This window comes from Mustela erminea, chromosome 4, assembly GCF_009829155.1.
Source record: "Mustela erminea isolate mMusErm1 chromosome 4, mMusErm1.Pri, whole genome shotgun sequence".
Classification (NCBI taxonomy): Eukaryota; Metazoa; Chordata; class Mammalia; order Carnivora; family Mustelidae; genus Mustela; species Mustela erminea.
The window spans coordinates 31,616,516-31,631,577 of record NC_045617.1 but is presented as its reverse complement, the minus strand read 5'-3'; the positions used below and the strand labels follow the sequence as shown (position 1 = coordinate 31,631,577).

Sequence of the window (15,062 nt, the reverse complement as noted above, 5' to 3'; positions counted from 1 at the left end):
ATTCACAAATAGATGCCAAATAGAAACATACAGCCAAAATGCAATAATTTAATTTTACAAGATGAAATACTCGGTATTTCCCATTTTTATTATCATTGTGACACAGCATTTATTGTAAACCTTCCTATTCTAAATAATTGGATACACCTGAAAGCTGTTCCTAGACGACCAATGTCTTGAGCAGCTTTACATTATTTTTCAGCTAAGCGAAATAAGTCAGAGAAAGAAAATGGGATATGAGTTCATTCACATGCAATTTAAGAAACAAAACAAATGGAGAAAGAAAAAGAGACAAAAAAACAGATTCTTAAGCATAGAGAACTGGTGGTTGCCAGAGAGGAGGTGAGTGGTGATGGGTTAAAAAGGTGAAGAGGATTCAGAGTACACATATCAGTGATCAGCACTGAGTAATGTATGGAATTGTTGAATCATTCTGTTGTACACGTGAGACTAATATAATACTGTATGTTAATTATAATGGAATTAAAGTTAAAATAAGAGAAAAACTTTAAAAATATTATTTTTTTAAAGATTTTATTTATTTATTTGACAGAGATCACAAGAAGGCAGAGAGGAAGAAGCAGGCTTCCTGCTGAGCAGAGAGCGGGATGTGGGTTTCGGTCCCCAGGACCCTGGGATCATGAACTGAGCTGAAGGCAGAGGCTTTAACCCACTGAGCCACCCAGGCGCCCCTTAAAAACATTATTTTTCACATTATGGGGACCAATTAGGGTGTAGTGACATTGTAAGTCTGATGAGCATTTTCCTGAATGAAAATATAACTATGTCAGAAACAGCAAGTATTACAGTCGTATTATTTTAAATTTTTGTTTCATACACACACATGCATACACACTGGGTCCAGATGTGAAATGCATGGCAGTGACTTAACATAAAAATATAATTTTTTTAATTTTTTATTTTTTATAAACATATATTTTTATCCCCAGGGGTACAGGTCTGTGAATCACCAGGTTTACACACTTCACAGCACTCACCAAAGCACATACCCTCCCCAATGTCCATAATCCCACCCCCTTCTCCCAAACCCCCTCCCCCCAGCAACCCTCAGTTTGTTTTGTGAGATTAAGAGTCACTTACGGTTTGTCTCCCTCCCAATCCCATCTTGTTTCATTGATTCTTCTCCTACCCACTTAAGCCCCCATGTTGCATCACCACTTCCTCATATCAGGGAGATCATATGATAGTTGTCTTTCTCTGCTTGACTTATTTCACTAAGCATGATACGCTCTAGTTCCATCCCATAAAAATATTTTATATGTCGCATGTCACTACCATAAAGTCTGATGTGGAGTAGATTGACCTCCTTGGTGGTTGTCCTCCAGATCTTTAAGGATCCAGCATATTTTCATCTTTCAACTATTGCCTCTTGGTTCTTTGCTTCTAGGCTTAAATATCTTTCTAAAGAGAGCACAGAGGACTCTCACTGGCTCTTAATCAGTGTTAAGAGATTTGAACCAGAAACAGTACAATCCCTTCCTCTCCTGACCCATTGACAAGAATAGGTGCATGATCTACCAACTGCAAGGGAGGCTGAGAAATGCAGGGGAACATGTAGTACATTTGATGAACACTTATGTCTGCCACACTCCAGATCACAGACAAAAAAGTTTGAAAAGTGGTAGGCCACAGACTACTTCACAGAGGTTCAGAATTCCAATTCCCAGAGGTTTGGGCAGTTTAATATCTTTCAAAAGATAAGGACACAAATTAGTATTGTAAAATGTTTTGTTCATGTGCCCCGATTACACTCTGTTTCTACCACTAGACTAGCACTGTTTTATGTCTAATTCTGCACTCTTCCTACAAAACTGTGAGCTCCTTCATCTTTGTATCTCTATCAGTTCAAAGCATAACATGCGGTAAGCACAGAAGATACTGGCATTTGAAAGTGATGTATAAATGCAGGGCAAGGTGCTTGAAGAGAAAGAATGTAGTGTTATGGACAGAGGTCAAAAACTGAGTATTAGAATGCAAAATAGAAATCAAACAAATGACTAAGGCCTTGGAGATCAGGTCATTTTCTTCTGTGGATATTTTTAGGCAATTTACCAAAAATGTTAAATAGAAATGTTTTCTGTCTGCAAACCGGTTTCTGCTTCCCATCAGAACTTCATATTCCCAGCAGCTCTGGCACTCCCAGCGGCTGTTCAAGTCCTGAATGAAGCTTAGTTTCAGGGCAAATCATCTCGGAAGATATCCTGTAAATATAGGTTGAATTGAACTGACTTGAATCAAAAGCCAACTTAATTTAAGGATATCTCTGATGGGATAGAGAAATTTATAAAAGCTCTTAAAATGCCTAGAAATCCCACTTTACCTGGATGCAAAAGAAGATGTCATGTAGGCTTCATTTTACTGATAGTTTTTTTAACTTTTCTTTATAATTTTAGTATTATTTCTCAGTCCTCACTACTCAATCACTTACTTAACTTAATCACTTACTGGAATTAATCAGCCTGTCCCTTCTAATTTTTTACTTAGCTTGTACTTTTCAAATAGGTATATGATCAATAAATTCTTGATGCTAATATTGATTCTCCTGTGGATTAAAAAAAGTTTTTATTCCTTTTTTTAAAAGATTTTATTTCTTTATTTGATAGATAGAGAAGGAACACAAGCAGTGGGAGTGGGAGAGGGGAGCCCAACATGGGGCTCGATCCTGGGATCATGGGATCATGGGACCCTGGAATCATGACTCAAGCTGAAGGCAGACACTTAACGACACTTAAAAAGGTGCCCCTTTATTCTTTTTCCTACAATGCCTTCTTCAGAAGTATGAATGCTATTCTCAGAAACTAGAACCTAGAAATGTAGTGGCTTTATCAAGCTTACTTAGCTGGTTAGTGGCGAAACAGCAAGAATCTAGTTCTTTTGATTCCCAGTGCAGTGAGCTTTTCATGATAAAACTATAATGATTAAACTACTATAAACACATTATTCCAGGCTTGTAGTAGAAGTTTCTCTTCCCAAACACTATTTTTGGAGACCATCTTCTCACTTTTTTTTAATTTGTCAGACAGAGAGAGAGAGGGAGAGAGAGAGAGAGAGAGAGAGAGAGAGAGAGGCCGGCAGAGGAAGAAGCAGGCTCCCGGCTGAGCAAGGAGCCTTCTATGGGATTCTACCCAGGATCCTGGGATCATGACCCTGAGCCGAAGACAGGCTCTTAACCGAATGAGCCTTCCAGTCATCCACATCTTCTCATTTTTTAAAAAATCTATTTGACATAGAGATCACAAGCAGGCAGAGAGGCAGGCAGAGAGAGAGGAGGAAGCAGGCTCCCCACAGAGGAGAGAGCCCGATGTGGGGCTCGATCCCAGGACCCTGAGATCATGACCCGAGCCGAAGGGAGAGGCTTAACCCACTGAGCGCCCCAGGCACCCCACACATCTTCTCACTTCTAATTAAAGTATTCTTGTAATTTGCCCTGATACTAATAGTCTTTATTGTGGAAATATCCTTTCCTCTATGTGGTCATTCACTCTGCATCCCTTTATTTTAATTTCTGGATACACGTATTTGTGGAAGATGAGTAAACTGCTAACTTATGGTGAAAGATACTAGTTAAGAACTCAGTCTCTGGGGCACCTAGGTGGCTCAGTCGTTAAGCATCTGCCTTCAGCTCAGGTCATGGTCTCAGGGTCCTGGGATGGAACCCAGCATTGCACTTCTTGCTCAGTGGGAAGCCTGCTTCTCCTCTTCCACTCCCCCTTGTGAATCGTCTCTCTGTGTCAAATAAATAAAATCTTTAAAAAAGAACTCAGTCTCTAAATTAGACTGATCAAGTTCAGGTAACAGCTCTGCCACTTACTAGTTGTGTAACTGTCTTAGCTCAGACTGCTGTAACAATACCACACACACTGGGTGGCCTAAACAACAGACGTTTATTTCTCACAGTTCTGGATGCTGGGAAGTCCAAGATCAACGTGTCAGCAGATTTGATTCCTGGAGAGAACTGTCTTCTTGACTTGCAGATGGGTGTCTTCTCATTGAGTCCTCACGTGGTGCAGAGACAGACAGTAAGGATACTATCATGAGGGCCTCACCTTTATGATCTCATCTAAACTTATCTGACTCCCAAAGGCCCCATTTCTAAATACCCCCGGGTATCAGAACTTCCACATATGAATTCCATTCCGTCTAAGCCAGTAAACTTGATCAAACTACTTAATCACACTGAACCTCAGTTTCATCGTTTGTAAAACAGGGATAATCATAGTTCCTAAACCATAGAGTTCTGGAGAGGTTTAAATGAACCTTAAATGAAATTGGAACAGTGCCTAGTACATGGTAAGAGCTCAATAACTCTTACATTTGGGACACCTGGGTGGCTCAGTTGGTTAAGCAGCTGCCTTCAGCTCAGGTCATGATCCCAGCGTCCTGGGATCGAGTCCCATATCGGGCTCCTTGCTTGGCAGGGAGCCTGCTTCTCCCTCTGCCTCTGCCTGCCACTCTGTCTTCCTGTGCTCGCTCTTGCTCCTCTCTTTCTGACAAATAAATAAATAAAATTAAAAAAAAAACCCTCTTACATTTTACTTTTTTTTTTTTACTTTTAGCTTTTATTATTTAAAACAAGTTTAGATTCTACAATCTGGACTATAAAGGACTCTGTTTTCAGAGACAAGGAAAATAGTGCTACCTTGATACAAATATGTACTCTGCCTCTTAATTCTAGTCCTTGATACTTTAATACTTCTGCACTCCACAGAGAAAAATAATCAAGTATGATGATTTACAATGTGCCAGTTTATTTATGCCATGAGGCATTTGCTCTGCCCTGCATACTTCTAGGTCTAGAATCCCCAAACAGTTTAGGGATTCCAGAATTCACTTTCTGGTTTCAGGGAGTCTAGAATGGCCTTGAGAGAACACAGTGTATATCATAAAGAAACCTGAGAACCAGAGCCTAATATCCTTATTGCCTGAAGAGCCCTGGGACCAAAAAATGGCCCATTTCTAAGAAGATTCCCCAGAACAAAAAAGAAATCCAAATATGGGTAAACACTTCAGTCCGGTCAAGGTGATTCACCTTGGGATGCCTGTGAGGATTGTGATTGCAACTAAAAGTTAACACTAAGTTATTACATTATTTTGCTTAAAAAAGAAAGGAAGAAAGGAAAATTTATGGAATATATAAATGGTAATCAGAAAGGTCAAATTAGCAGAGTATATGATTTTCCTATTGCTGCTATAACAAATTACTATAAACAGTGGCTTAAAACAACACAATTTTCAAATCTCATAATCCTAGAGCTCAGAAGTCCTAAATGGGTGGGTCTCACTGAGCTAAAATCAAGGAGTCAGCAGGACTGTGGTCCTTTCTAAAAGCTCTAGTGGAGAATCTGTTTTTCTTGACTTTTCCAACTTGCAGAGGCTGCCCACATTCCTTGGCTCATGGTCCCTTTCATTTTCAAAGCTAATAATGCCAATTAACTCTCACAAACCATCACTTTAACATTGACTCTTCTACCTCTTTTCCATACTTAAAGCTTGTGTTTATTACATTGGACTCACTGAATAATCTAGAATAATCTATTTTAAATTCAACCAATTAGCAACCTTAATTCCATCTGCAATATTAATTCCTTTTTGCCATTTAGCCTAACATATTTACAGGTTCTGGGTATTAAGTTTTGAGATATCTTTGACTACAGGGGCGGGGTGTATTATTCTGATTTCTGCAGTACCTTTAGTGGCTCTGACTCAAAGACTTAAGTATCGAGGCTCTTCAGCAGGTATGTTCTTAGAAGTGGATACATATGAGTGTTGTAACTTAATAACACTAACTCCAACTAACTCCTATTAATCTAAATTGTATACTTACCAAGCAATCTCCCAATAGTAATTTGGCTTTTCACATGGATTTGCCTATGGAAATATAATGCTCTCAACAGCAAACAAAAATACCCAATCAATTTGTCAATTATTAATTGTCCATATAAACCAATAAATTTATATTAGGTTTTTAATATATTAATTTCTGCAGGATGGATTACTATGTGGCCATACCTGAGAGATGATCTAGATAAGGTAAACTCAGGTTTCTGAGTCTGCAAGAATAAGACTCAGATCCCCAAGCCTTGAGGAAGTCCATCTGTCTCAAATGATTGAAATATGACTTTAATATATCTTTCTCTTTAAACCCAAACTCAGAATAGATCTTACCATCTGGTTATGAACAGAATGCTCTCTTCTTCCATTACAATCCTTTATCCCTGCAACACTTGCCAATTCCCTTTCTTCTTTTTATTCACTCTTACTTCAATCTATATATTTTAATTAGACTCTTTTGGTTGCTAAAATTTCAGAAATTTACAGTTCACTATAAAGAAACATGATTCACATTAGAATTGTACCTAGAAAACTGTCCTGAATTGAGACTTATTTCTCTCTGTGTGTTTTCTATTTCTTTTGTTCCCAACTGGCCCATGCAGTCTCCCCACTCTGTCTCCTTCATCATCTCTGTTCCCTTTAACTTTGTCTGTATGCTCTTCAGCTTTTGTCTACATCATAAGCTTTCCACTTCAGTTCCACTTTACTTCATTTTCTACTTATTTCTTCTATTTGCTTGTCTACATAGGTAAAGGTCACACACAAGAAGTATTGTCTAGAGGTAGCCTTGATTAGAATGACCATGATTGGCTTAGAGTGGTGATCCTTAACCATGACTTTGCCTTAGAAGTACTTGGGTTGCTTCTAAAACATTCCTTTTCTCAAACTGTAACCCCAGGCCAAATGTCTTCTGTAGAACAAATACACCTATACAGTATCTATATCCTTGTGTACTTATTTATATTTGATCAAGAAGAAAAATGCGGGAGAATATGCACCAAGCATTAAAATAATAATAGAATTAATGGAAAAGAGAACACGACCACTGCTAGGGTGTGAGGCTTAGAGCAAAAAATTTTGTGGGATCGCCTTCTCTATAAACATTCTGATTTAGAAATGTATTCCACTGGAACCTGAAAGACTAAAAACAGAAAAAACTGTACATAAACATTGTACTTTGGTTTTTAAATGGTTTCTCACAGGAGAATAGATTAATAATTCTGAATATGCATGCTGAGGTTGAACACATAAGTAAATGTATAATTCATAATGGGAGCCAGGTTTCTCATCATCAGAGAAGGACGTTATGAATCATTGAGGAAAGAAAGACAGAATGAACTCTATGGTAATGGATTAGAATCAGAAATTACAGAACTAGCTCTGCTCATGTATATATACAGATAGGTATGGAGTAGATATACATAAGCTTGTATACATGTGTTAGTATTCATATACATGTATGTAACATATCTGTGTTTTAGTTTCATCTCCTGAGAGGAGTTGAAAGCACTGATACCCAATTGTAATGAGCCTACTCACACCCAAATCTTGGTTTGTAAATACCACACTCCAATAAAAGGAACCCAGGATCCTTGGAGAAATGGCTAATTCTAAGACTGAGCAGAGAAAAGACAAGGTGGTCCTGGCTCATACTACCAATGAGGGAGAAAAGAAGTGCTCCAAAAACAAAAGATTGGGACTATATCAGAACACAGGAGTCAACCTAAAAGAGACCTCAATAGCCTAAACTGAAACAATGTGAGCAATTATAACACACATAACAAAATACATTTCTTTTGAATTCATACTGATATATAATTGAATAAATAAATGGATAAAAAGAGATAAAACTTTTTTACTGAAGAATTCCCAGCAATATATGTAAATATTACCCCCCACCATGAGATGGGACTTAATCCCTCTCCCTTTGAGTATGAGCTGAAATTAGGGGCTTGCTTCCACGGAATGGATTATGGAAAGAGAAAAATAGTAACTTTGTAAAGGAAATACCTGGTGAACACAACTTTCACTAAATGATAAAAATTAACAACAGCAGTGGTAAGTTATGTTGATAGTATATACGCCAGACATAATGTTACAAGTAGAGCACTTTACCTCCTGGTCAGCATCAGGCCCAAATTGAGAGATGTTTTATGGAACACTTGACTAGGATTCCTCAATCTGCCAAGGTCTTCAAAAACAAGAAGAGACTGATAACTCTCACCGACCAGAGAGAACGGGGGAGACTTGATAACTAAATATAAGGTGATATCCAGGTTAGGATCCTGGAACAGAAAAAGAGCATTGGTGGGAAAAATCTGAGTAAAGTGTGGAATTTAGTTAATAGTAACGTACCAGTATTGGCCTCTTAATTTTGACAAGTTGTACTTTAGTTATATGAGATGCTAATATTATCAAGCGAGAACTGGGTAAAGGATATACAGAAATTTTCTGTATTATCTTTGCAATTTTTCTGTAATTTTTTTCTAAAAAGGTTTATTGTAAAAATTGTATATACTCTAAATTTCAGGCCCTGAATTATATATACTCTAAATGATGTACACGCTAAATTTCACATACTAGAGCAGTATCTCACTTGACTGACTCTAAAGGCAGTGCTGGCTCCCTTTTGCCTTGCATGTGGTTGGCTGAGGCTTGGGCATGTGCAATCCTGGCTAATGCAACAGAAGAAAAATCCACTGAGAGGTTCTGGACAAGGTTGTCCCTGTCTTAAACTGAAGCATTTGGAGGGGGGAGACAATCACTCCCTTTTCTGTTGCTGCTCATTATTGTATCTGTATGTCAGTGGTTCTTAACTAGGGATTATTTTGACAGTCATGGAACATTTGGGATTCTCTGAAGACATTTTTCTTCAGCAGTGGGGTGGGCACTCTAGGCATCTATTGTCTGGAGGCCAGGGATGTTGCTAAACATTCTACAATGCACAGGACGTCCCCCCACATCAGTGAATAGGGCCAAGGTTGAGAAACATTATCATATTTTTCTTTTCTTCTTTTCTCTTTTTCTGATGTAATAGGAGGAGGGATATCAAGAAATATAACACATAATGAAAGGCTTCAAATGGTCTTATGGGACTAATTATTTAACTAGAGGTGATTAATGGCAACACTGGAGGAAAGAGAATCCCTACCTAAGGTCAGTAAAAAAATTGCCTTAGATAAGCTCACTTAAAAGTTTAATTTGGGGGACGCCTGGGTGGCTCAGTTGGTTAAGCAGCTGCCTTCGGCTCAGGTCATGATCCCAGCGTCCCACATCGGGCATCTTGCTCAGCAGGGAGCCTGCTTCTCCCTCTCCCTCTGCCTGCCATTCTGTCTGCCTGTGTTGGCTCTCTCCCCCTCTCTCTGATAAATAAATAAAATCTTAAAAAAAAATAAATAAAAGACATTTACATTAAAAAAAAAAAGTTTAATTTGGGGGCACCTGGGTGGCTCAGTGGGTTGAGCCTCTGCCTTCCACTCTCAGGGTCCTAGGATTGAGTCCCACATCGAACTCTCTGCTCAGCAGGGAGCCTGCCCCCCCACCCCACCCCCCGCCTGCTTGTGATCTCTCTCTCTCTCTGTCAAATAAATGGATAAAATCTTTTTTAAAAAAAGTTTAATTTGAAAACCATGGTTCATGGGGCGCCTGGGTGGCTCAGTGGGTTAAGCCACTGCCTTTGGCTCAGGTCATGATCCCAGGGTCCTGGGATCGAGCCCTGCATCGGGCTCTCTGCTCAGCAGGGAGCCTGCTTCCTCTCTCTCTCTGCCTGCTTGTCATCTCTCTGTCAAATAAATAAATAAATAATCTTAAAAAAAAAAAAAACCATGGTTCAGTCTAACTGTAATAGAAAACACTTGACTTTGGTGAGTTACTGCTCTGATCCTATCTCTCCTTACAAATGATAAGTATAATAATGATTTGAAACATTTTTATTATGAGTTCTCTTTTAAATTCACATTATTGATTACAGAAATCCTTATTCAGTTGCTGGGGGATCAATTCTTGACCTTCTATCTATGTCAAATCGAATTCAGCACCTGAAACATTATCATAGCTAACAATAGTGGCAGGTACATATTTTATTTAGTCCTATTAACAAGCCTGTTAAGTAAATAGTACGCTTCTTTTATATAGAGGACAAAACTGGGGCAGGAAGGTTAAGTGAAGAGCCAGATCCACATATATAATATGGCAGGACCAAGATGAAAACCAGTGTGTATATCTGGAGTGTGTATGACTTCTGTGTCTTACTGATACTGCTAAGAAGGAACAAACCAGCTATGTGTCCGCACTGAATAAATTAAGGACCAGTTAAAAATCACACTCCCGGGACGCCTGGGTGGCTCAGTTGGTTAAGCAGCTGCCTTCGGCTCAGGTCATGATCCCAGCGTCCTGGGATCGAGTCCCACATCGGGCTCCTTGCTCGGCGGGGAGCCTGCTTCTCCCTCTGCCTCTGCCTGCCATTCTGTCTGCCTATACTTGCTCTCTCTCCCTCTCTCTCTCTGATAAATAAATAAATAAAATCTTAAAAAAAAAATCACACTCCCAAAGGCCTTCATACTGTATGAGGCACTTAATTACTAGCAATCCCTCAATGAATATGTATTGATTTACAGTTTTTAAAAAATGTGCTTGCTGAAATACAAATATATTGTTTAGGAATGGCACACAGAATACTGAGCTATGCAGCAGGCCAAGAAACTAACAAGGGTTCTTCTATGAACTAATCACAGAGCCTTGGACAAATGACTTAATCTATCTGAGACTCAGTTTTAAAATCAGAATAATAATACCTGCTGGACCTACATCCCAATGTTGGGGTCATATACAGAGAAGTTCTTGGGAAAATGAGATTTGTTGAATAACTGATAGGCTTTACAGACTCAGATTCCAAATTCAAAGAAGCCCAGTAGACAGGGAACCACTCCTTTGGAAAAACCAGCTCAACCCTACTACACAGGCTTGATGATGGTATAAACCTACCTCAATATCCCACCACAAGTCTGCCTGATGACTTCATTCTTTTCTTGGATCCTACTTCTCTGAACCTGTTTTTCTGGCTTTTTCACTTGATTCCATCACCCCTCCACCCAAACTAATCAACTGCTTTTCCAAAGTCATTTTCTAGAGATAAAGAAAAGAATGTTGCCCACCAAAGGTTAGACTCTCAGGGGCACTTTGTCCAAAGAACACAAGAAATTTCTGTTCCTTTCTCTTACCCCAGGCTGTATTAATCATATTTTTTATTTTCTCTCTATTACCATGTTTTGACATCTTAAACAATCCTTCTGGCTGGGGAGCGACTGCCCTAATCAGGGCTAGCCAATTTGTAGAGATTGCGAAGCTTTCAGCTCCTGGCATGTCTTTGATATGCAAACCAACCGATCCAGAACCAGAGCTCCTTTATCTAGCCCTTATACCCCAGGAGGCAATATTCCTCGGCCTCCATCATCCCAGGACCAAGTGCCAGGCAATTAGGGAACACCGATATAGCCCCAAATCCCAGGAAATTATCCAAACTAGCCAAACTTAAACTGTTCACTCTGCCCTGACTTACCTTTCCCACAGGAACCCAAATAAAGATTCTCGCCTAAACATACTGCTTGCTCCTGTCTTTTCTTCCTAACCAAACCTGTTGTTACTCCTGTGGCCTTATGTGGTGAGCTGTGCCTCTTGTTTCCAGGGGAACTGTGAGTAACGTTAATTTTTCTTTCAGTGGCATTGACCTGTCTGTGTCATTACTTAGTCACCTTTACAATAAGATCTAAGCACAGAACATGGTCCCAGCATATCTTTTCATAGCCAGAGGCTAAAGTAGCTTTAAAAGAAGTGGAGTAACTAGTGTTGTTGTTTGTTTGTTTTTTAAAGAACCTATTTATTTATTTGAGACAGAGAGAAAGACAGATATCTAGCAGGGAGGAGAGGGTAGTGGGACTGAATCTCAGGGTCCCCGGGTCATGACCTGAGCCAAAGGCAGATGTTAAACCAACTGAGCTACCCAGGTGCCCTGGAGTAACAAGTATTATCAAGACTTCCACTTCCCAGGGAGGTAATCAGGGTGAGGACCTACTTATTTTGTGATTCTAATTCCTTTAATTATCAGCCCTTGATCTATGTTAAAACAATGAGAAATTCGTAAACTTAAACTTAACTGTTTCTTTGTAAGAAGGGACCAGGGACGTAGTGTTAACCCCACCATTCTCTTGTTTGCCCAATCCTTGAACTGAACTCCTTTCTCCTCATTCCCTTTCTTATTTATTCCCTTATTCTCTTATTTATTGTCCCTTATTTCCTTATTTATGGTCTTTGTCTTAATGTCATGAGAGTAGACTGGCAAATTACATTTAGACCCTACAGACCTCTCTCCCTAGTATATATATATATATATATATTGACCATTTTAGTCCATTCAGAATGTTATAACAAAATGCCATACACTGGGGAGGCTTAATAACAGTAAACATTTATTTCTCACAGTTCTGGAGGTTGGGAAGTCCAAGATCATGACACAGATAGACTGCTCTCTGGTGAGACCCTACTTCCTGATTCACAGAGGGCAGCTTGTCTCTTCCTTGTGTCCTCACCGTGGCAGAAGGGGAAGGGATCCCTATGGGGTCTCTTATTAAGAGCACTAATCCCATTCATGAGGGGGCCATTCTGGTGACCTACGCACCTCCTCAAGGCCCCACCTCTTAATACCATCACACTGGACATTAGATTGCAACTTACTAATTTTGGGAGGACACAAACATTCAGACCAGAGCATTTCATACGGTAAGAAAGTAGGTAATTTGCCCACAGAATGCAGAGCTGATCACTGCGGGAGCTCCCTCCGGTCATCCTCTACCCTATTCCCTTCACCCTGGAAACACAGGAAGAGGGAAGGGTGGTTCTAGTTCTATGTCCGGGACCCCGTTTTCCTGTCCTGTCCTTTCTGAGGTGACCTATGGAAAGGTGGCCCAGAGGTGCCACCTTCTTTTCTACAGCTGTTCTTGGTGCCTAATTCTTGCTTCATTTATTCAACTAACTGTAAATACAGGCGTGTTGAGGCCAGATGCCTGGTCCTCGTGGTTCGAGGCAGCGTCCATGCCTGGCACAGCATGAGCAATCAACAAACACCTGTTAAATGAATGAACCGTTATTTTCCCGAGCGGTTCTGTGCGCTGCTTACAGCTCTAAGAGCTGAGAAAAGGGAAGTGACGGCTACACGGCGCTTCCTTTGGAGGCTGCCTCTAGGGAACTAATCCAGACGCGCAGCACCGTGCGGAGCCGAGGACGTCCCTCCCGGCTGAAAGCGGAGCAGGGCGGCGCTGGGTGGCGTGCGCGTCTACCCGGTCCACGTCGGTCGGGTTCGTGCACCTCCGGCTCCCGCAGCGCCCGCCGACGGACAGCGCCACTAACAGACCCGGAGAGGCTCCACGCGAGACGACTCCTCCCGACGGACTCGCGTGGCGGCGTCTGCTCTCGCTCCCAGACGCCTCCCGGTGCTCCAGGGTTCGGGGGCACACACCTGTCGACTGCCTGGGCCCAGCTGCGGCTCAGTCCTGCAGGACTCCAGGGAGCGATGCCCTTCCCCCGCCTCCTCCAGGCAGCGGGGGGGGGGGGGGGGTCAAGGAAAAATTCCCCCAAACAAAAACAAAAACAGCAACACCCCGCCACGTTCTTCCTCGCGACCCGACCCACTTCGCTCCGGACGGGGCGCGGACTCGGGTTTGAAGGCCGAGTTAGTGCCTGAAGCGCAGCCTAGAGGGCGGCTTGGGGCACTGCGCCACCCCCGCCTGCTTCCCGCGGGTACCTGCGCAGGGTGCGGGGCGTCCTGGGGAGGTGCGGCGGGGGGGTTCCACTTTCTTCCCGAGCGGCGAACCGAGACTGCGGCGCTCCCTCTCCACGCCTCGGGTTTCAGCTGGAGCCGGAGAAACCTGCGGTGCCCGCGGGCCAGTCTCACGCACGGAATTCCAACAGAACTTGAAGTTCTTGTATCTTCCACCCGAAGAACGGCGACAGACCGCGAGGAGGGGGCGCGGCTGCGGCGTGGGGGGCCCACGGGAAGCAGCCGCAGCCGCTCCGCAAGCTGGCGGTGTGGAGTCTCCTCTTGAGCCAGCTTTTGCTAACCCGCCCGGCCTCGGAAGCCCAGGGAACGTACTATCTTTTACTTAAGAGTTCTGACGCCCACTGGGTGCCTGGGTGGCTCAGTGGGTTAAAGCTTCTGCCTTGGGCTCAGGTCGTGGTTCCAGGGTCCTGAGATCGAGCCCCGCATCGGGCTCTCTGCTCAGCAGGGAGCCTGCTTCCTCCTCTTTCTCTCTGCCTGTTTCTCTGCCTACTTGTGATCTCTGTCTGTCAAATAAATGAAAATAAAAAAATAAAAAGAGTTCTGACGCCCTATTACATACTCTGCCTGACGTCTCCACACACTGCCAACGGTAACATTGTTGCGGGGCGAATTTGGGGCTGTGGGTGGGATTAGCAAAGGAAAAATTAATTTCCCACTACGTTTATTGCATCTGTATCCTCCTGTCACTTGTGTCTTAAGGAAAATGTTAGACTTCACCTGACAGTTCAACTGACAATTTCAACATTTCCACCTACAAAAGTTTCCTAATGGAAAAAGTCTTCCGCCTCGATAAGCATGCATTTTTGTTTGTGTTTCATAATATACAAAACTTTATTACCCACCGTGGGACGCAGAAAACCAATCACATTTTACAGTCACACTCATCGATTTTCTGTATCTATCCTTAGGATTGAGTACTTAAATTGACTGCAGGTTTATTGAGCTGTGGCTTGAACTCTTTGACTAAGGGGAATTATTTTACACATTCAAAACTTAAAAAAAAAAGTAAATAATTATGATGAAAATAGTGTTTGGAGTCTTCCTGGTCTTGCTCCAAGAACTGACTGAGGTGCACCAAATCCTTGACCTTGATCAATTTTCTCCCAAACATCAAAACTTTGGTCTGATACCAAATGTGAGCCTGGCACCAAGAAAGTAAACTGGACAGTCTTTTCCTGCACATGACCCTGTCTTTCTTTGCAGTGGTCACCAAGCTTCACAGACCTTTCTAAACTGTTTACAGTCACTTTGCAGCGCTCCTGAAAACATGGGGGAAGATGGTATGTGAAAGGCCTGGAAGGGCCTAGAATGAGGCTAGTCAACCGGGAACACAGCTGCTCCATAATAAACACCCATTACGTGTTCATGGAAAGCATGA

At 41.8% G+C, this 15,062-nt stretch overlaps 1 long non-coding RNA gene across 1 annotated transcript; it reads left to right on the top strand.

The window, feature by feature from the left end:
* The first annotated feature begins 5,646 nt into the window (after positions 1-5,646).
* LOC116588196 lies at positions 5,647-11,443 on the top strand. Its single transcript, XR_004284837.1, has 3 exons — positions 5,647-5,756; positions 8,891-9,009; positions 11,422-11,443. It is a non-coding gene; the product is annotated as an uncharacterized LOC116588196 (long non-coding RNA).
* The last annotated feature ends 3,619 nt before the right edge of the window (positions 11,444-15,062 follow it).